At 37.4% G+C, this 22,797-nt stretch overlaps 1 protein-coding gene and 3 long non-coding RNA genes across 12 annotated transcripts in view; 2 read left to right on the forward strand and 2 right to left on the reverse strand.

Moving 5' to 3' along the window:
- Positions 1-70: 70 nt before the first annotated feature.
- On the reverse strand, positions 71-1,193 carry LOC136254261 (uncharacterized). 4 transcript variants are annotated; one of them, XR_010700402.1, is made up of 8 exons: positions 997-1,191; positions 859-930; positions 774-806; positions 653-718; positions 545-599; positions 397-491; positions 253-343; positions 72-197 (listed from the first exon to the last, which is right to left on the reverse strand). It is a non-coding gene; the product is annotated as an uncharacterized lncRNA (long non-coding RNA). The 4 variants fall into 4 exon arrangements; XR_010700401.1 differs by having other exon boundaries at positions 545-718; XR_010700399.1 differs by having other exon boundaries at positions 71-197; positions 545-930; positions 997-1,193.
- A 2,306-nt stretch (positions 1,194-3,499) lies between these two features.
- LOC136252469 (uncharacterized) lies at positions 3,500-10,090 on the forward strand. Of its 3 annotated transcripts, none has more exons than XR_010699576.1 (7): positions 3,500-3,597; positions 3,912-3,962; positions 5,467-5,592; positions 9,330-9,465; positions 9,518-9,756; positions 9,805-9,847; positions 10,015-10,090. It is a non-coding gene; the product is annotated as an uncharacterized lncRNA (long non-coding RNA). The 3 variants fall into 3 exon arrangements; XR_010699575.1 differs by having other exon boundaries at positions 5,467-5,570; XR_010699577.1 differs by lacking the exons at positions 9,330-9,465; positions 9,518-9,756; positions 9,805-9,847; positions 10,015-10,090 and adding an exon at positions 6,426-7,286 and having other exon boundaries at positions 5,467-5,570.
- A 1,623-nt stretch (positions 10,091-11,713) lies between these two features.
- Positions 11,714-14,005, reverse strand: LOC136252470 (uncharacterized). 4 transcript variants are annotated; one of them, XR_010699581.1, is made up of 10 exons: positions 13,230-14,005; positions 13,047-13,083; positions 12,819-12,996; positions 12,713-12,769; positions 12,476-12,584; positions 12,284-12,415; positions 12,153-12,233; positions 12,014-12,101; positions 11,892-11,960; positions 11,714-11,840 (listed from the first exon to the last, which is right to left on the reverse strand). It is a non-coding gene; the product is annotated as an uncharacterized lncRNA (long non-coding RNA). The 4 variants fall into 4 exon arrangements; XR_010699579.1 differs by having other exon boundaries at positions 12,284-12,436; positions 12,476-12,659; positions 13,230-14,001; XR_010699580.1 differs by having other exon boundaries at positions 12,476-12,659; positions 12,709-12,769; positions 13,230-14,000.
- A 1,539-nt stretch (positions 14,006-15,544) lies between these two features.
- Positions 15,545-22,797, forward strand: part of LOC136254272 (uncharacterized) — an 83,130-nt gene continuing 75,877 nt past the window's right edge. The window contains exon 1 of the mRNA XM_066046939.1: positions 15,545-15,653. The gene's annotated coding sequence lies outside the window, so the exon portion shown is untranslated. The remainder of the gene's footprint in view (positions 15,654-22,797) is intronic.

Here is a 22,797-nt window from a genome sequence, read left to right on the forward strand (position 1 = left end):
ATAATTGTGGTGTAACTCAATGTAGTATATCTGATGTGAATATCTTTACTATTGTAAGATTAGAGGTTTCATATTAAAAAAATTAAAATTGTACAACATTGAGTAAACAACATGAAATGTGTCCAGTAGTGTCCACTTTGATAAAAGTAGCAGGTACATCATTCTTCTTCTATATAGGTCTCATCATCAAACGATGTCTACAGACAAAAGAAATCACTTAACAATGATTCAAATGCTCTTTTGTGGCCTTACCAATGAAACGAAGCTGATAAATTCACCAGATGTACATGTGTGGACATAATTCTTCTTCCTAGTTCACATCTCCTAAACTCCACACACTGTTCTACAATAGAAAAGGTGTATTCTCCAATAGACAACTATGAAAAGCTATTATACCTGTTCACTGCGTAAACACAGTTAACTCAATCATGATCATGTGCCTGGCATCTACACAATGAAGTATCAGTAGCATGTGATTCTACAATTCAGCCCTACAAAATGAATACTTTAAAATAGTTAGTCAGTAATACGATAACAGACATACCTGTAACTATTGAAATGCTGTGCAATCATAATAAGCAGCAGCAGTTCCATTGCCACTATCATTGAAAAGAAAAATTAAAGCTGGCAAGAAAGAAGCACTACTGCTTACCAAGATATTATTATGTCAGTGCATGATGCAGCAAACTATGCCGCCAAAGCAACTTCCATACAATACCTGCATTGAATCATCAGCCCGTAAAACAGTATAGACAACAAGTAAACTAACAAACCTTTTAAATATGCTTTTGTACCTAAAGACAAAACTACATAAACAGAAACTTTAATGAACCACACGCACAATTCATGTACGCTTACCGTGATACTAGTGGCGCACGACGCCTTGACCTAGTCTTGAGAGCGATACAACTACGCGCGTCTAGCTAACACCTAAAAGATTAATATTTAGTACACTACGGCAATAAGAAGTGAACATTAATACCTACACTGACTCACCTATGGAGGCGGTGCTCACATAAAAGTGCCTCCGACCCGATAGAACAGTGCGCAATGAAACAAAGTATCATCGATAAAAACTCGGATGAAAAGAACTGCGCTAGACTTCACACACTGCTAGTCTGAGCTCTCGGCAAAAGAGGTCTAACCGCATCCGGTTGTAAAACTAGTGTTGCTTATAAATTCGAACACTTACGAATCACGTGATTTGATAATCTCTGCTACGTAACTATTATTTTGCAATCAATAGCTAACATTATTTATTATATTATATCTGTGTATATTCTTCTGTTTGTGAAGTTTTCACAGCAAAATTAAATAATAATAAAGATACTCTGGAAGAGCTCATCGTCCTAGACCACCGCGCAAATAGACTCTTTCCAAAACCACGCCCACTTTTCGACCGCCATTTTGAATGGGGCTACTATGCCATGCGCATGGCGTATTCTCCGGCGTATTCAGTCTTTGCAGTGAAGTTGTTTCGTGTATTTTAAAGAAAAGAAGTAGGAAAAGGGAACCACGGATGCTTCTGACGAAATTTACGACGATGGCCATGATTCTCGGATTCTAACAAGTATAATTTCAGTCAAATTTCCACTCCCCATGGCTTTGTTATGAGCATAAATTGTTACTCGTGACAATCATTGTGAGTAAGGACAAGGAGTGGAATGTACAGACCGTAGATACTACTTTTTGTGAAGTTTCAATCTGGCAGATCAATTCAGTGCAACCCATCTGATCTTACTAGTAAAGGATAGGGACGGAGACCGGGAGCTCCTGATAAGACAGATACTGAGTTGTGCTGTAAACTGAATTTCTGAGACAAAGACAACATCATTTGAGGTGAAACTGCTGCCTCAGCAAACAGTATCGTGGGTACATCATTTCAGATAATATGGCTTGTTAAGTAACTAAGGCATTGTAACTAGTGTGCAGTGGTTAACTGTGCATTTGTAAGAACACATACAGAACTGGTAAATCACATTTCCATGTACGTAGCTTATATAATGTGGCATGATCACCTTATGTGACATCGTTATACATATGTTTGTGAAAGTTTCATACGTTAGTATGTATCTTCCAGCACAGCGGTGGCTGACTAACTAGACTCAGTTACTAGTGCTACAGACATAAAGTCCGATTAGACTGAATAGTTTAGATATCTTTCCTCTCTCAGAATGGATACCCACATTGCACAAATTCTAACCATATAATTATGTTACTCAGTGTTAAGTTTAATCCAAAGAGATATCCAGTGATGTCATCCTTGACATGATACAGTACCATATAGACCTTAAAAACATTTTGATGAGAAAACACTCCACTGGTATTATATTCTTTGATAATATGACTTACTTTTGATAATCAGGGAGCTTGCATGAGTCAGTATGACCAGCATTATATACTTATAGCAGATTTGTAAAGTGTAGTATTTGATAGTTATATAGCACACATTTTAATCGGACATGTGTCTAGCAGTCACATGTGAATGTTGTACTATACAGTGAAAATACTTGGATCTCATTGGCCGCAATTCTTTTCATATGAAGTACTAGGTGTGATTGCATGAACACCTTGGGATGAACTGAACAGAATACAAATGGGACCATGGAAAGGTATCCTTAGTAGAGGTGTATCCTAATTTCTTGAGAGTTTAAATGTGTGTATATACAAATGGGAGTACTGGTAAACATTTTTTTGGTGATTGATACCATTGTAATAGGTTGTACTTCCGCTCAACAATTGTCCAGTGGAGTGTGGCACTTGGCCAGTATCCGAGTGGCCTGCAGATCAAAGTCAGGCTATAGGGATAGATTTTTTAAAACCCCTTCTATGTATTTGTCCCGTTTCACATTAGTCAACAATTTTCGTCTAGGTTCCCTGTCTCATGGTAAACACCTCGTACAGGCTTTGCCTCCAGTGCCTAACTGGTAAAGCAGATAAAAACAAACAATTGTTAAAAGTACAAAGTTTGTTGATTCTGAAACTGTTGTTGCACACCCCTTATAATACTTCTGAAATGAGTATATACATGTGAATTAAAATTTTGCATTTTGACTATATATTCAATAACCACATCACTATGGTAGCTACTTGTATATCAGTAACTAGCTGAAACAGTATAAGCGAAGACCCAAGTGAATTATATTAACCATTTATACTCCTCACTGACTCTTGTACTGATAATAGTGACTGTAGCGGCAGCTGATCATGCAAACTTGATTGTATGGGCTGACAAAACCTCTGACAAAGCAATTACTGTTGTTGACTGCTGTCGATGTCTCATGCCTTGTTCAGCCATGATAACCAGCTGCCTTTAACCAGAAACACTGATTCTGCCACCCCAAAGTTATTGATGGGTTGTCCCTCAACAATACGACTCTGTTCAAGCTGCTGCTAACACCAGATTTCAATGGAGCGCAATCGAGATTATTTACCGTGGCCCCATTCAAAATGGTGGAAAGGTGTTGCCATAGCAATGACGTACTTTTGGAAAGAGTCTATTCCTACAGTTATGTGGCAAACTGGACAGACAGTAACTAGTTAGTTATTAGTGTTGATTTCGCTGTGAATACTACATTCACTACTACATTCCTCTTGGTGAGTGGATATGTTCATATATCCTTAGAGTGTAAAGGATCTATGATATGTTTGTATTGTCCTTTACAGATTACTTAAGCATGTTATACTTTATGTACTAGTCTCACCTGGCTAGACCACTTTATCTTTGTAGGGAGAAAAATGAGTGTGGTCCAGTTTGAATAGTGCACTCATTCTGGACACACCTTTAAGCATGACATCACTGCTTTTGCACGTGTTAGTCCCACTGTGTCATATTATGTGTCTCACTGTGCCATAATTATTGTATGTCTCACTGTGTCATTTTGTATGTCCCACTGTGCCATATTGTATAGCCAGTCACCATCATTGGTACGACGCTTTGATAGACCACCACCATCCGAAGTGTAGGTTAAGAGTGATGTATCAAGTATTATGTACAGATGATTTGGTTTGTATGTATGTTCAGGAGTCCAACAAATCTCGCATAGCTAGACTGACTAAGCCTTTCGCTATTGAGCAACATGCTTGTTTTGTATCCTGTTGTGTTCAAGCAAACACTGTGCCACATTTTAAACTATAATAGTCTCAGAACCTAAACAGTAAGAAGAGAATGGCTTTGCCAATTTGCACCAAGCAGTGGAACTTCCCCTGAAAAAGTTGGTCTAGCTATGTGAGATAGGAGGGTGTCCTGATATTCAAAATGAAATATAAATTCATTACAGTGGAACCTGTGTATTAAAGATCGACACCTTGGGATCAACCAAAAATGTCCTGATTATTAAGATGTCCTGATTTTCCAGGTCAGTTTACATGTAAAAGCTGGTACTTTGGGGCCTCAACTAAGTGTCCAGGTTATGCAGGTGTCCTCTGTAAAACAGTAATTGTATATTCAGTCGAACCTCTCTAATCCAACACCTGCATAATCCAGAATCCTCTCTAATCCGACCGAAATGTCATTTACCAACATTTTGTATAGAAAATAACCTCTGTAATCTGACAACTCTGTACCCCATAATCCGACACAAACTTTGATTCTCTAGACTTGGAAATGCATTGTTTTTGACCTTTGTAATCTGACAGAGAATAATAGCGGCATTAGAATAATCACAGAAAATAATTTTTAAGCAACCAAAGTATTTAATTGGTTGACAGTAATAGAAAAAAGCTGTAATACTTACAAATTCTAAAATTAATTCATGTTAAAAACATTGTGTGATCTGTTTTATCTATTATTTACTGCATGATCTGACATATTGTATAATGTCGGATTACAGAGGTGACTTGATAATCCAACAACCTCCTTTATTCAGCAAAATCTATGGCTCCCATTGAGCATCGCATTAGAGAGGTTTGACTGTATACTGTAAAACAATCATTGTACAAACTGTTTGCTCATGGCTAAAATGACAGCTAACAAGTATGTGCAATATGTTTCTGTAAAATTAATTATTGTGTACAGCCTACTTTGTGTCTGGTAACTTTTCAGGTGTGATATGTGTAGAGCAACCCTCTATGAGCACAATGATCTAATTCATGGAAATTTTGGCACCACAATGACCCAACCAACCTGGTGTAACAAATTTTGTATTGCAAAATGCAATAAAAGACATATCTCATGACACATGATAGATACCTCAGATTTTGTTGGAAAAGTAGTGCATGGCAATTTAAATGAGCTATAGAAGAAGGAAATTGGAGAAAATATTAGTGCATCGATTTTTTAAATTCCACGTAGGGCTACTACAGTAACTGAGTGTCATATGTTTGTACGGGTATGTGTGAAGGTCATCCTAGTTGATTACAGTGTTTATAGGGATTAGTGTGCTGCAAGGATCTATGTATATATGTATTCCTATTCGTAGTGTGGGTGGATACTGAAAGTTTTATGGTGTACTCTTGTTTCTACAGTACCTACACGATGTGATGGAGAAGGCTACACTGCAGGAGAAAACTGTGGTCTCCCCTGGAACTTACATCAGTGATCAAGCTTATCCTTTTTATGAACGAGATAAGTGAGCCTACATGTGTGTATAGGTAGGCTACAGTACATTACACATGCACACACACATATGCATAATAAATAGGGACCCGCCGATTATGCTCATAATTTTACCTATTATGCTATGCTGCACTGCTCAAAAATTCACCTATTATGCTTAAATTAATGCTCAATATTACCCATTATATGCTCGATTATGCTCAATGTTCATGCCTTAGTTCATATGCTTTGCTACTAGTTTAACACTATATAGAAAGAAAAAAATGAGTTGCTGGAACACAAATAATAAATTCTTGCTGCATGCCTGCATGTAAGAGACAAGATCGATATACTCTAATAGAACAGTCAGTTTGATGATTGTTCTATTAGAGTTACTGACTGCTCTATTAGAGTATATCGATCTTATTTTGCAATTGTCATTTTTCCAGCAAGAGTTTACACTATCGTACAAATATTTAACCTATTATGCTGGCATTATGCTCAATGCTTTTAGGTACCTATTATGCTCAAAATTATGCTAGCATAATCGGCGAGTCCCTAATAATAAATATTTATGCTACACAGTACACAAATGCACACACATATATGCATAATAAATATTAATGCTACACAGTACACACATGCAAATGCACACACACACACACACACACACACACACACACACACACACACACACACACACACACACACACACACACACATGCGCGCACACTGTTTTTACACTATGATGACTAAAATACTTGAAGTTGGCATTTTCTGGTTATACCCTGGTGACTAAATGAAACCAGACCAGTGAGTGATATGAAATCAGCCATAATTTGAGACAATTATGATAAATTATTGAAATTCCTCTATAATTCATCCTCAGAGGATCTACGAAATTTTCTTGGAGGAAGCAACAGCAGCCTGTATGTACCTCATAGATTGTCAAGTTTCACTTTGTCATGCTTCACGTTCCAGTGGTGGTCTGGTAAAATGGCAATCATTGCTGTAAACTGGCATTACAATGGATGTTCATGACTGTACACAAACAAAGAATGTTGGGTGTAATCACATACATATAGTTAAAGAATCTGTGAATAATTCTACACTGTGTGTAGTAAGTGACCAATCTACAATGAATCATTTTTATTATAGACTAAAGTCTCTATCACACTATACGAAAGTATGCAGCTTACTTTTTGGTCTCTTGTATGACTTAACTGAAATCATACCCATAGTGCTAAACATTATAGAGTTATGAAGGCGTCAGCAGAAAATTTGGCTAAATAGAAAATTCCATAGAAACGAGTTTGGTCTGGGATGTGCAGACATGTGGTCGCGCCTACCCAGTGAATCAGCATTTGAGACAATTATGATAAATTACTGAAATTTCTCTATAATTCATCCTCGGAGGATCTACAAAATTTTCTTGGAGGAAGCAACAGCAGCCTGTATGTACCTCATAGATTGTCAAGTTTCACTTTGTCATGCTTCACGTTCCAGTGGTGGTCTGGTAAAATGGAAATCATTGCTGTAAACTGGCATTACAATGGATGCTCATGACTGTACACAAACAAAGAATGTTGGGTGTAATCACATACATATAGTTAAAGAATCTGTGAATAATTCTACACTGTGTGTAGTAAGTGACCAATCTACAATGAATCATTTTTATTATAGACTAAAGTCTCTATCACACTATACGAAAGTATGCAGCTTACTTTTTGGTCTCTTGTATGATTTAACTGAAATCATACCCATAGTGCTAAACATTAGAGTTATGAAGGCGTCAGCAGAAAATTTAGCTAAATAGAAAATTCCATAGAAACGAGTTTGGCCTGGGATGTGTAGACATGTGGTCGCGCCTACCCAGTGAATCAGCATTTGAGACAATTATGATAAATTACTGAAATTTCTCTATAATTCATCCTCAGAGGATCTACAAAATTTTCTTGGAGGAAGCAACAGCAGCCTGTATGTACCTCATAGATTGTCAAGTTTCACTTTGTCATGCTTCATGTTCCAGTGGTGGTCTGGTAAAATGGCAATCATTGCTGTAAACTGGCATTACAATGGATGTTCATGATTGTACACAAACAAAGAATGTTGGGTGTAATCACATACATATAGTTAAAGAATCTGTGAATAATTCTACACTGTGTGTAGTAAGTGACCAATCTACAATGAATCATTTTTATTATAGACTAAAGTCTCCATCACACTATACGAAAGTATGCTGCTTACTTTTTGGTCTCTTGTATGACTTAGCTGAAATCATACCCATAGTGCTAAACATTATAGAGTTATGAAGGCGTCAGCAGAAAATTTAGCTAAATAGAAAATTCCATAGAAACGAGTTTGGCCTGGGATGTGTAGACATGTGGTCGCGCCTACCCAGTGAATCAGCATTTGAGACAATTATGATAAATTACTGAAATTTCTCTATAATTCATCCTCAGAGGATCTACAAAATTTTCTTGGAGGAAGCAACAGCAGCCTGTATGTACCTCATAGATTGTCAAGTTTCACTTTGTCATGCTTCACGTTCCAATTGTGGTCTGGTAAAATGGCAATCATTGGTGTAAACTGGCATTACAATGGATGTTCATGACTGTACACAAACAAAGAATGTTGGGTGTAATCACATACATATAGTTAAATAATCTGTGAATAATTCTACACTGTGTGTAGTAAGTGACCAATCTACAATGAATCATTTTTATTATAGACTAAAGTCTCTATCACACTATACGAAAGTATGCAGCTTACTTTTTGGTCTCTTGTATGACTTAACTGAAATCATACCCATAGTGCTAAACATTATAAAGTTATGAAGGCGTCAGCAGAAAATTTGGCTAAATAGAAAATTCCATAGAAACAAGTTTGGTCTGGGATGTGCAGACATGTGGTCGCGCCTACCCAGTGAATCAGCACTGCGGTGCACCATTACTCATGGAAAACAACAGCACTTGCATGTGTCCAGCTCATTAAAATTTTCATTAGAGATAGGTACTATAACCAATCATATCAAAGAGGTGAGCATATGTTCGCTTCCAGTGGTTTTACACGTTTCTCTACGCCTGAATAGTCTGTACTAAATGTATATTATGTAAGGCCTACTTGTTCTTTCAGTGTGTGCTATCAAACGTTTGGGTAGCTGGCCTTTGTAACAAAATTTATTAAGGAACAACAAGTAGCCAGGTGACTAGTGTTACTACAGGTGACTATATTAATATCACAGTCTTGGCCAAATGTATGTATGCTTGTTGCTAGCTACCACTGTGGCTTACATACTGTTCCTAAAAGTTAAATTGACTACCTACCTTATATAAGACTTAATAATAATTTTCAAGTACAGATCCTCCTAATACTTTGTGTATGATATGACGATGAAGCCAATGTTCCCGGTACTGCAGCGGTATAAATGTGGTGTACGACATTACCCAAAAGCATAGATGTTATGTACGCCAACAGTCATGTTCCACCAACAACTGTTAAGTATGCCTAAATACTGTATAATTAAAAAAGCATCGATGAAATGACAACAAATGCAGGAAATTTTTGAGGGATGAAATTCTTGCAAATTTGTGAATATTGACAGTTTTCTATATAATATTATATTGATGAAATCATTGAGGTTATTATAGTGGTCACCTTAGTGAAGTAATGTATAATGTTGCTCTCTAGATTTTTGTGAATTTAAAGTCATGTTTTACACAGTTTTGCAAAGTTTTGTCCCTCATAACTTATGGCCTGTGTGCACTTACTACTGATATTCTTGGTATGGTAGATTCAACCAGTAAAGTGTGCCAGATTCACTCAGTAGGGAGTATTCAAGTTGTACGATGACCTTTGTGCACTAACAACCGATATCCTTGGCAGATTCGGTCAGCAAAGAGTACTGAAGTTATAATGACAGACAATTGGTAAGTATGATCATGGCCTTTGCATACTAATAACAGCTTATAGTCTTGACAGATTCGGTCAGCAAAGTATACTCAAGTTGTTCAATGGACAATAATGACCATGGTCTTTGTATGATGGACAACTTGCAATAGCCTTTTGTGCACTAACAACCAATATCATTCGGCCATCAAGGAGTACCCAAGTTTACGGCAGACAACTGCTAAGTATGACCACGGCCTTTGTATAATAATGACCGATATCCTTGGCAGATTCACTCAACAGAGAGTACCCATGTGTACGATGGACAGCTGGTAAGTTTTCACTAGCATTTGTTCACTAACAACTGATATCCTTTGCAGATTCAGTCAGCGAAGAGAACTGAAGCTGTACGACATACAACTGGTAAGTACTGTATGTCTGAGCATTTACAACTTTGCAACTGTTCTGAGCATTTACAACTTTACAACTGTTCTTTTGCAGTTTCTTTCAGTCAGTTATAAAGTTGTACCATAAATTTTATACTGGTAATTGTAGCCTATAAGCTCTTTAAAATAACTATGTCTTGGCAGATGCAGCCTGGTGAAAATAGTACTACATGTATGGCTTGAATTGGTGTACAACAACCACCAACTGGGTCAGGCCTGGTGTAGATGAAGAAAAGCCACCGCGACAGGGAACATCTTAATGTGTTTTTCTATACAAATGTAATTCTACATAAAGGCAAGCTTAGATTAATGCCACTTGGGATGACAATGGAGCTGTTGTTGTGTGTGTTACAGTTTATTGAATTACATTTTTATACATAAATTCTTTAAAAATAGCACAGAATACATAAGAATTTAATAATAAGTTAGCTGTATGTACTGTGCCCACGTAACTATGCCAACAAGCTGTGGTAAGCTATACTACATTGTGTATATCTATTACATATGTACACATGATGTATACACACCAGTGTATAGCAGCCAATTTGTAATACACAGGAGATACAATAATAGTATACCATATTCATACATACCTGTGTAAATTGAATGTATAATTGAGTTATGCCTACTAGTGTGCACCTGAGTATATCAAACTTTTTGCACAGTGATTGTAAATATATAGTGGGGGCCCTAAATGGACTTAATTGAGGGACACCACTGGGATAGAACAAGACTTATGGCCATTTAGTACAACTTGTTCTTTTCTACCAATTAAAAGGTTACTGAGATTACCATGAATACCAAATGATGTAAGTATTGCAATAAACACTGGTGCGGCAGAACAGTGAAACACCACTTACCCATGACTACATACTTAACAATCACTCTGAATATATTTGATCAACATACTTGGGAGTCATACGCATACTCCATAAATCACTGTCTTGGTCACCACATATTTCTAATATGGTCACCAAAGCATCTAGAACACCTAATTTTCTGAAATGTAATTTAAGCAAATGCTCAAAGCAAGCTAGTCAAGGAATCTCCCTATTTAACAATGGCCAGACCACAACTAGAATACACATCAGATGTCTGGGACCCTCACCATGCTGGAGAAATTATGGATCTAGAGAAAGTACAATGAAGAGCTGCTCAGTGCGTCCTGAATGATCATGGCAGATTTAGTTCAGTTACTTCAATGTTAGATCAGCTATCATGGCCAACTCTCCAAATACATCACAGACTATCTAGCTAGATTGCAAACATTGCACAAGGTATTCTACCACCAATTATCACTTACAATTCCACCATACTATATACTTACCATCAACATGATCAACAAGACAATACCATCCACTACATTACATCCTACCCAACTCATCTACTACATCTTACCTAAATAGTTACTTTTCAAAAACAGTAAATGATTGGAATTTGCTACTGACATATTATCTCATTGAAGTTGAAGATGGAGTAACACTTTTAGAACTAGATTACAATCATTTTTAATGATTGCACAACTTGAGCACACCAGCAGGGCTGACTGCTCAGTAGTAATAATAATAACACTGAAAAAAGCTCAGAATAATAAGGTCTATAACAGTCTTATTATGTTAGTATTGGAATGAAATAGTACAGCATATATTAATAGATTAGGACTTTACTATAACAAGCTTATTGAATACATTTAAGACGGTCATATATTAGAGATTAAATCACTAGTATAGTGCAGTGTATTATCAGACTATACTAAGCCTATTTCAACCATATATTGGCTACTATACTACTGTACTTTTTTACTTTCCTACAATCTGTGGCTACCTTAATTAAATAATTTCTATAATTATATTTGTAATGAATTTAATTCTGTAAATATGTTAAAACCACAATAGGTACAGCTAGTAAATCAATGTCTCCTTGGCCATGACATATCAAATCAATTTCATTATTTATCAGTCTTTATCCAACTGCAGCAGGTAAGACAGTAAATACAATTCACAAGTTCCATTACAAATTACCTGTATTATCATCACTATGTAGAACTCTATGACAATCTGTCAGTTGTCTGGTAGAACTGTCCCACAGCTCTAATACAAAGATGGTAAATATAATATTTATTCTGGACAATCGTTGGACTTACAGTTTGTAACAATAAGAATCTCATAAAACCGAGACCTTGTCTGGAAACCTAGCATTACCATGTAGAACAGCGGCTAGGTCCCACAACTCTATTAAAGATGGTAAATATAATGTGTATACTGAACAATCATTGTACTTACAGTTTGTAACAATCTTTTAAAACTGAGACCGACAATCCATGTACAACTAAGACAAGTCTGATAAGATCAGGTCTCACAACCCTAAACGGAGGCAAACATAATTCATATTCTGGATTACTTAGTGTACTTACAGGTGTTATCAGTGAGTCTAACCAGACATAAAACGGCCACTTAGTATGTGACTTTGTTTGGGCTAACGTGTTACATAAGCTCACAAGAAGCATCTGATACACTTATAACCAAGTCCAAGAATCTTGTAATCACTACGTACAATTGAAACAAGACTAAATATAATATAATTTGCATACTCTCAGTGAACTTACTTTTGTTAGCAATACGAGCATGGTCAGTGAAATAAGGACAAACAAGATGGAACAGGTTCTTGAAAGCACTCAACTCATTTACAGTGCCAGACGAGGTAGCAGCCGTCAGCTGTTGATAAAAGTAGTGAAAAACATGAAGAAATGAGACCGGTTCCCAGAAGAAATGAGACCAGTTTCCACAAACCTAAACGAAGGTAAATATAAATTGTATACTGGACACTCAGTGTACTTACTTACAGATGTTAGCAATACGAAGAATCTCCTAGAACCGAGACCAAGTCTGTAATTCCTACCCTATTGAAAAGAAAATGAATAAAAACATAATCAGGCTTAATGCACTTACAGCTGTAAGTAATTAGAAGATGACGTTGAACAACTCCGTGAAAAAAGAACCAAAAAGTCCACACATGGTCGCTACCAGATTCTTTAACGGAAGCAGCTGCCATTGAAGGAAACTAACACTGCAGATGTTGTACACTGACAGCCTGTAGAACCAAGAGGTTCAACAAGAAACTGTACCTCTGAAGAGATAATATACAAAATCATAAGAGCAGACCATGCATACTCTTACCGCTGATGAACTGTGTCCACTCGTCATCCGCCATAAGCTGAGATAACAGGATATAAAACATGTAATACGTACACAGCAACACCAAAGTTGAATCATTTGCAGGCCATTGTCATACAATACACAATAAACAATTTAATACGGCTAAACCTATCGTACAAGCTATCATTTTAGTCTAATACTTACTCATCTAGAGCTGTTTTTGATGGCTGCCATTGAAGGAATTGTCCACTTGGCCGCGCCACTTCACCACTACCGTGACAGGCCAGCAGGGACAAGCAGGGATGTACAGTTGTGGTCCATAACTATCATCGTGGCTCATTGGACGATGGCGCCGATCGCGCACACTCTCTCCGAGAGATACACCGTCCGAGCGACACCACCATATCACTCACATTTACAACCTATGATACAACAATAGCGACAAAGATGGCGACTTAATTGCATCTAATACGCATGCGCACACCACTGACCCCTTCAATTTTAGAACGAAGTTTTGCAGGTGTGCTAACTGTGCAAGAAAATCTAGATTTGTATGACTCTTAGATTGAATAATTAATTTTTCTGGTATTATATGCTTTGCCATATGAAAATGTGTGCGTATGAAATTATCACAACAAACTGAAGCTAGTTAGCTAGATATAGTGATTAACAGAAGTGTAGCTACTTATTGTAAAATCATCATGACTTTGTTTGGTACGGTAAAAAAAATCTTAAGTCACATGGGATGGTGATAATGAGATGGTGAAGCTAAAAATAAGACAATAATGAGATCTAATGGTGAAGCTAAAAAGTTATCACATTTAGTTAAGTAAACAAAGCCATACAAAGAATGTGTATTAAACTAAAGTATAATCTGTTTCCCATAATATAAGATGGGGTTTATACTAAAGTATAAGATAGTTAGTATAACGCAAGACTATACTGAGATTATTTGTATAGTTTAAGCCATTAGATATACCATCTTATATTCCTCTTTTTTCACAGTGTGACTCGTGGCTTCTAAATTATACACTTATTCTTTTCTATCCTATAGGAAATACCATTGGAGTCTATGTCAGCATCAGTAAATATTAGGATGTCAGCTATTTCGTAAATATACATCAGTGGCATCATACCGAGTTGGGTCAATCTAGTCTAATATGTCAATCCTGTGTGATGTCTAGGAGAAGCTATACAGTAGCGGATCTAGAAATTTTCAGAGGGGGTTTCAGATTCCACTCAACTTCAGCCTGGCTGTAAGTCGAAGACCAAAAAAAAAAGGTCACCTGCTCTTGAACGGTGTAATTGTTATTTCAAAGGCAAAAGTTGAAGTTTCGCCAGTGGAAAGTCCTAGTGTCATAGGCGATTCTAAGGGGGGGGCCATGGCCCCCCCTGTTAAAAAATAACTTTTTAAAAATCTTGGGGAAAAGTTGCTGTATAGATTGGCATTGTTATTTTTAGCATTTTTCATGTTTTTAGAACAAAGTTTAGGCTGTTTTCAAGCCTTTAAATTGCAAAAATCCTGCAGCTTCTGGGAGTTGCACCCCCAGACCCCCCTGAAAATTCTACTTTATACTATAGTCAAACAACAATAGTTATGCTGTTCCCTACTTGGCCCCCCCCTGTAGGTCAGATCTAGAATCGCCACTGCCTAGTGTAACACACTATGTATAACCCGTGGTGATTTTATCACGCACACGACGAGTCGTCAATAAATTTGGGGCGCGCGCTATTCTCAGAGGGGTTTCAGCTGAAACCATTACAGCCCCCCTGTATCCACCACTGCTATATACTTGTATTCCATCTGCATACAAACCGATACCGTGTGAGTCAATGCAACACAGTAAAAAAACCAGTAGCTAGGGGCCCGCCGATTATGCTCATTATTTTGCCTATTATGCTATACTGCACTGCTCAAAATTTTACCTATTATGCTTAGATTAATGCTCAATATTTACCTATTATGCTCAAATTATGCTCAATATTTTTACCTCAGTTCCCATATTTTTCTAATAACTTTGCACTTTATGGAAAAGCAGTAAGTGGTTGAAGCACTGATTGTAAATCCTTGCTTGTCAAAATGCATGTCACAGAAAAGATCGATATACTCTAATAGAACAGTCAGCTACCTGATAATTTTATTAGAGTTACTGACTGTTCTATTAGAGTACATCGATCTTTTTGTCGGATATGTATTTTGATAAGCAAGAATTTATAGCATTGCACAAGTTTTCTGCCTATTATGCTAGCATTATGCTCAATGCTTTCAGGCACCTATTATGCTCATTATTATGCCAGCATAATCGGCGGGTCCCTAAAAACCAGTAGTGAATACTGTTAAAAAAATTTAATATATACTGTGGCAATTAGTGAACGTCACTGCAAATTCTTAGTGGCGGTCACTAAAATGTACAGTATTCGTCACTACTCATTTTTATTGTGAATGCACGTGCGCGGTTTATACACATGCGTTGATCTATACATGTACAGCGGTAGGTTGCAAATAAATATTGTGGTTTTATACATTATAGAAAGTTAATACTAACCGGCCGATCCTTCATGTGTTGAGTGAGTGTACAGGCTAATGTTATCTTCGAGTAAAGTGTGAGTGTGTTGTTATCATTTAAGGTATGTGTGCAGTAGTCTCGCGTATACATATAGCTGGCCAGACCGCCTAATTATCTTTTGTGTGGGGCACTTTTTACCGCTCCCACACAATAGAAAGAAAGTAGCTAGTACTTATTCGTCCGGTTCCGGACACCAACTTATCCAGGTTATTCATCCGGCACTCAGCCATCCAAGCACACTAGTTGTAGCTATGAAGGTATGTTTTTGGTGAGTTCGAGGCGATCATCCGAAGCTGCGTTAGTCTCGCGGCGCCCTACCCTAAATACACGTTGCGGGGGATCAAATCACCACTGGATCTGGGTTTTTTTCTGCATTCTTCACGTTTCAGCCTACATGTTTCTTACTCCCTGTATTCACAGGCTTTAAGCTTTCTCATAGGTCCCTAGTGGGATAACATTCACAGAATAAAGAGGGTCTGGTGAAACTGTGTACAGAAAGTTCGTCGCTGCCTGAATGTTGGCGGTTCCAATCCAGAGGAAGTTGGACGCGCTATAAAATATATTGCTCTTAATTGCATTCTTTTCTTTGGTATTTCACGTGACCATCAATAGTCACAATGCTAAACTGAAGAACTATGGAGTTCACTGGAGTTCGTTAGATATTCAGATCATCTTTCATGTAGGCTTCAAGGCTACGTACTTTGTTTTCTCAAGGTACTTGAGATTCAGGGTGAAATTAATAAATTGTGATTTGATGCATTCAACTTCACCAGACTTGTCACATACAGACATGCCAACTCTCACGCATTAGGCGTGAGTCTCACTCTTTGGCCAGTAATCTCATGCTCTCAACCCTCTGTTTCTCACTCTTTCAGCTTAGTTCTCACGCATTTCACACGCCTGATCAGCTTCACAATTAGCCCTGTGCTTAAAATTGGACAGTCCTGTGCTTATTTATGTGCTTTGTGCATGCAGCGACCTTTTTTTTTGGTGGGGGGGGGGGCCTCACTGTGGAAAATCCCGGAGCTGCACTTGAATTTAGTCCACATTGCTGGTAGTGTTTGAGGTCTCATTCCTAAAATTGTTCAGAGGTTGGCATCTCTGCACATACGTTTTCTATAATGAAACAACAACCCTTCACTGCGTTACACTGATATTACCTTCCTCAATAAAACTGATTTTGCATAATTTATTTTATTGGTGCTTTAAACTCTGGCTTTGTTATCAGCCAAATCAGTGGGGTTCGCTGGGGATTGCCACGCTGTTAGATTTAGAAATACATAAAATTTCAAATGCACTATAGTTTTAATAAAATTGTCTTGAAACAAAGATTTTCCAATGAAAATGCACAGCTCACGTGAATGCGTCCAACCTCCTCTGGCTCAAATCAGATTGCTCCATTTCAAATCAATTGTGTAATGTGTACATCAAATCCATACCGAAACAGATTGTGAAGCTGTAGCCTGCAAAATTAAGTTACCAGACAGTCGCATGTTAATAGTATTAGTTATACAAGTACACAGAAAAATTTGGAATTTTCAACTAGAGTAGGGACCATAGCACATCGATAAATAGTACTGAAACAAGCTGGAGTAGTGCACAATATTAAATCACAGTAAAACAATAAGAAGTGTTATATCCCTACTGTGCATTTCCATAATGGTATCAAGAGCACAGTAGGGATATAACACTTCTTATTGTTTTAATATCGTGCAGTACTCCTGCTTGTTTCAGTACTTATTATCGATGTGTTATGGTCCCTACTCTAGACTAGTTGAAAATTCCAAATTTTTCTGTGTACTTGTTTGTAAACTTTTTTTGTAAGTAATTATTATGTCTGGTGAACCCACGCATATCGCATCCATAGATTATCACCGTGTGCCCCAATTATCGTCTGAAAAGTAAAGTATCCATTATGCTTCATTGTTTGCTATGTTCAACCATAGATACTAGAATACATAATGGATTGGAAATGCAATACATTTTATGGTTACGGGCTCAATAGGATCACGTGATTTATGGCAACGTTACCAAGTGTACAAACTGCAGTTGTTCTTAACACTGAGACTACTATTACAGGTTTTACAAAGCGTTAAATCATTGCTAAAGGATTCAGCTATTTATTGGTTTGTGACTGAAGGTTAGTCGTTTTGTACAACCGAAGGTGTGAAGGAAGGAACGCAAAATTTGTGTTCAAAAACTAGTGTGGGGGTTTTAGTGCATAGGGCGTATTACATATGAAGTTTTAGAAGTGCTGAACAGTTTCACCACATAGTAATGAATACAAAATAATTATTTTTAGCACTGTACAGCAGTTACTTTCCGTAAGCGAAGCGAAAGAATGGCTACATGACGGTAGTGGCTGTGGGGGTTTTCCTGGCTTTGTGAAAACTAGTCTAGCGACAGTGTTGGGCAAGTTACTTTTTAAAAGTAACTAGTTACATATTACATATTACTTGCAACTGAACTATTTAGTTACAGTTACATATTACCCATAAAATAAAGTAACTATAATAATACATATTATATTACTTTGTGTCCACAGCCTTAAGCTGTCACGTGTGAAACTACCACCTTATCACGTGACATGATTTCGTTGTTGGGCAATGTGCAAATCTTGGTTATAAGTAAGAAGCTGGTGAATAAGCTTCATTCAGTAGGCTTCAATACTTCGTTGTGGCTAGGCATTACTCAGTGGATTACTAACGAGATTAATAACTTCGTTACTTGTAGTAATAATATTACGTAATATTAGACTCGTTACAGTAACTATATTACTTAGGTAACGCATTACATTTGTAAGTAAAGTAACTTGAGTTATATTACCTGTTTTTATGGCGTATTTCGTTATATTACTTAGGTACCACAAAAGTAATAATATTATGTAATGCGTTACATAAGTAACGCGTTACTCCCAACACTGTCTAGCGATACATGCTATACTAAAGAAAAGTTCATACCTTCGAGAGTGCTAAAAAAAGTGTGAACGAATTGAACAAGCCACCTGTTTTCGAGAAAACTCTGGGCAAATTCGACAAAAATGTATTGTGCCTATTGAAAATGCTGCTGTGCACCATAAATGTCATCACGTGACCGTATCAAGCCCATAACCGTAAAATGTATTGCGTTTCCATTCCATTATGTATTCTAGTATCTATGGTTCAACCCGTTACACAGCAGTACGAATCAAGATCTGTTTGAAAAGCGCCTCTGCTATAAAAGTAGCCACTATGACAATTACGGACTATTTCCGTTACAAAAGGAAGCCATCATGTGCTATCGCCAAATCGACACTTTTTGCTGTCAGCAAAGATGAATGGGACACAAAGGAGGACACTGGTAAGTCCATGAAGAATGCATTGTACGTACTGCGGTATGCCAAAAGGCACCTGTCGGGCCAAAGCAACATCGAACAGTGAAAAAATCAAGCCCGTAGCCTTAGCCGTTATCGAGTTACGCTTGTCTGAAGGCATCAGTCAGGCAGTCAGTAGAAAATTCCATTGGATAAAAAAAATTAAAAATTCCGTAGCAACTTGTTGAAAGTGTTTCGGGTCGATCTGAAAGCTTGTTTGGGCTTAGGTTTACTTAACCAATACTGCCTCATCGTTGTCTGGGAAAATTGAGGCAGTTTTTTGAGTGATGTTATTTCATGGGCCACGCCTACTCCTTTGTGGTCCCTACTATACACTACCATCGTAGTGTTTGATACAGACCACCAAATAGAGATATACAGTATATGCAAAACGTTTGTAATCTAATTGAACGCTTGTGCTGTGAGTATGAGAATGTTGTGATGTGGATCACAGGTGATTTCAATTTGTCCAATATCAATTGGGACCTTAACTCTGTCATATCCTATTCCTATCCATTAGAGTTATGCAATATGTTACTTAACACTTTTAGCACCTTTGGGATTACACAGTTGACCTTCAAGGGGAAGCAACATACTTAATTTATTTGCTACAAACAGACCTGGATTGATCCAGGAAGTTAAGGTTTCTCCTGGTATTAGTGACCACGAACTAATTGTTATTGAGTCCTCTCTCATTGCAACCTTCACTGAATCTCAACCTCGCATGGTGTATTTATGGAATCAAGCTAACTGGCAAGTACTTAGTGAAAAACTTTCTCATTTCTCAAATAATGTTGTATCTAATTATTCTGCTGTCACCCCAATCCAAGATTTATGGAACATTTTTAAGTAGGAATGTCACAGCTGCTTGGAACTGATACATCAAAGAAAACTTTCTAAATCTCCAAGACATCCCTGGATCAATAACCAAACAAAGCGCCTCTCCAACAAAAAGAAACATTTGTACAATAAGGCTCGCATTTCCTGCCTTGAATCAGATTGGAAAGCTTATAGAGACCTGAAAAAACAAGTTCAAAGAGAATGTCGTAAAGCTCACAATGCCTATGTATCCAAATTAATTGACAGCAATGGCTCATCCAGTAACAAGCGTTTCTGTTCCTATATTAAGTCTAAGAGAAATGACCAGCATGAGATTCCCTCGCTTGAGAAAAATAATCAGATTTATACTCAAAATGCCGACAAAGCTAATTTATTAAATGAACATTTTCATCAGTCTTCACAAAATCCAGTATTCCATCAAATCAATCCCTTCACTTGAGAATAGTCATTATCCTGATATTACTCCCCTTCTAATAGAGGTAAACGGTGTCAGACTTCTTTTACAAAATCTTGACTCCCATAAAGCTCAGGATTCAGATGGTATACCAGCAAGATTTCTTAAGGAAACCTCCAATCATATTGCTCCAGTATTAACTTTAATATTTAATACTTCTATTCAACAGGGAAAGCTTCCAACAGATTGGAAAAAAGCCTTTGTGGTGCCAGTTTTCAAGAAAGGTTCACGCACAGATCCCTCTAATTATAGGCCTATATCTTTAACCTGCATCTGCTACAAAATATTTGAACATATAATAGTATCTAATCCAAAACAGCCAAGCTGTAAAAAAAGTGTGCGGCCCTCAGAAAGGCTATGGTGAAAAAAGATGTGAAATCCAAGGTGGCGGCCAAGAAATGGCTGTGATGGTAGGTTAGTGGTAAAAATTTTAATAATGACAATTCAGGTGAATTTTTGTGCCGCTTCACAAAAATTCACCTGAATTGTCGTTATTAAAATTTTTACCACTAACCTACCATCACAGCCATTTCTTGGCCGCCACCTTGGATTTCACATCTTTTTTCACCATAGCCTTTCTGAGGGCCGCACACTTTTTTTACAGCTTGGCTGTTTTGGATTAGATTTCATTTCTTTTTGTATTTGTATATCCCAAAGCCGGCCTATGGCCAGCTTTGGGACTTTTTTAACCTATGTTTTTTTCTTTACTACAGGAAGAAGAAAAGATGAAGTAGATGTACTTTAAATATTTTATCAGTAAATGTACAAATTATATATACTGTATAATACATATGTGACCGGATTTGCGAAAAGGGGTCCAATTTGCCAACTTTGACAATTGATAACTTCAGATTGGAAAGAGCTATTGCCTTGATATTTGGGCAGTGGTGAGTACCACTATAGCTGAATACATGGTGAAATGTTCAGGTTAATATGTTACTTAAACACTGAGTTATGGTCTCCAACATTTACGGAATTGGATGTGTGTGGAAGACCCCTTTTCGCAAATCCGGTCACATATATTGATTACAGAAATCTCCATGGTGGTTTCTTTGTAACTGAACACTCTACAAGGTGACTTCTTCTAATTGCTCTCTCTACAGGGTGAATTGTTTGTAGCTGAACGATCTACAAGGTAACTTCTTCTAGCTGATCTCTCTACAGGGTGATGTGTTTGTAGCTGAATTTTGTATAGGTGATTTGTTTGCAGCTGAGCTCTTTACAGAATGGTTTCTTTGTAGCTGAACTCTCTAAAAGGTAACTTCTTCTAACTGATCTTTCTACAGGGCAATTTGTTTCTGGCAGAATTTTCTACAGGGTGATTTCTTTGCAGCTGAACTCTCTACATGGTGGTTTCTTTGTAGCTGAACTCTCTACAAGGTAATTTCTTCTAGCTGATCTCTCTACAGGGAGATTTGTTTGTAGCTGAACTATCTACAAGGTAACTTCTTATAGCTGATCTCTACAGGGTGATTTGTTCGTAGTTGAATTCTGTACAGGTGATTTGTTTGCAGCTGAGCTCTTTACAAAATGGTTTCTTTGTAGCTGAACTTTCTCCAAGGTAACTTCTTCTAACTGATCTTTCTACAGGGTGATTTGTTTGTAGCTGAACTATCTACAAGGTAATTTCTTCTAGCTGATCTCTCTACAGGGCGATTTGTTTGTAGCTGAATTCTGTACAGGTGATTTGTTTGCAGCTGAGCTCTTTACAGAATAGTTTCTTTGTAGCTGAACTCTCTACAGGGTGATTTGTTTGTAGCTGAAATCCCTACAAGGTAACTTCTTCTAGCTGATCTCTCTACAGGGTGATTTGTTTGTAGCTGAACTCTCTACAGGTGATTTGTTTGTAGCTGAACTCTACAAGGCGATACTTCTAGGTGATCTCTCTACAGGATTCCTTGTTTCTAACTGAACTCTCAACAGGGTGATCTGTTCATAGCTGAACTTTCTACTGGGTGATTTGTTTGCAGCTGAACTCTCTAAATGGTGGTTTCTTTGTAGCTGAACTCTCTACAATGTGACTTCTTCTAGCTGAACTCTCTACAAGGTGACTTGTTTCTAGCTGATCTCTCTACAGGGTGACTTGTTTCTAGCTGAACTCTCTACAGGTGATTTGTTTGTAGCTGAACTCTCTACATGGTGGTTTCGTTGTAGCTGAACTCTCTACAAGGTAACTTCTTCTAGCTGATCTTTTTCACTGCATATTTGTTTGTAGCTGAGTTCTCTACAGGGTGATTTGTTTGCAGCTGAACTCTCTACATGGGAGTTTCATTGTAGCTGAACTCTCTACAATGTGACTTCTTCTAGCTGAACTCTCTACAGGGTGACTTGTTTCTAGCTGAACTCTCTACAGGTGATTTGTTTGTAGCTGAACTCTCTACAAGGTAACTTCTTCTAGCCGATCTTTCTACAAGGTGATTGAGTTTTTTGCAGCTGAACTCTTTACATGGTGGTTGCTTTGTAGCTGAACTCTCTAAAAGGTGACTTCTTCTAGCTGAACTCTCTACAGGATGATTTGTTTGCAGCTGGATTCTCTACGTGGTAGTTTCTTTGTAGCTG

The sequence above is a fragment of the Dysidea avara genome, chromosome 4 (assembly GCF_963678975.1).
Source record: "Dysidea avara chromosome 4, odDysAvar1.4, whole genome shotgun sequence".
Classification (NCBI taxonomy): domain Eukaryota; kingdom Metazoa; phylum Porifera; class Demospongiae; order Dictyoceratida; family Dysideidae; genus Dysidea; species Dysidea avara.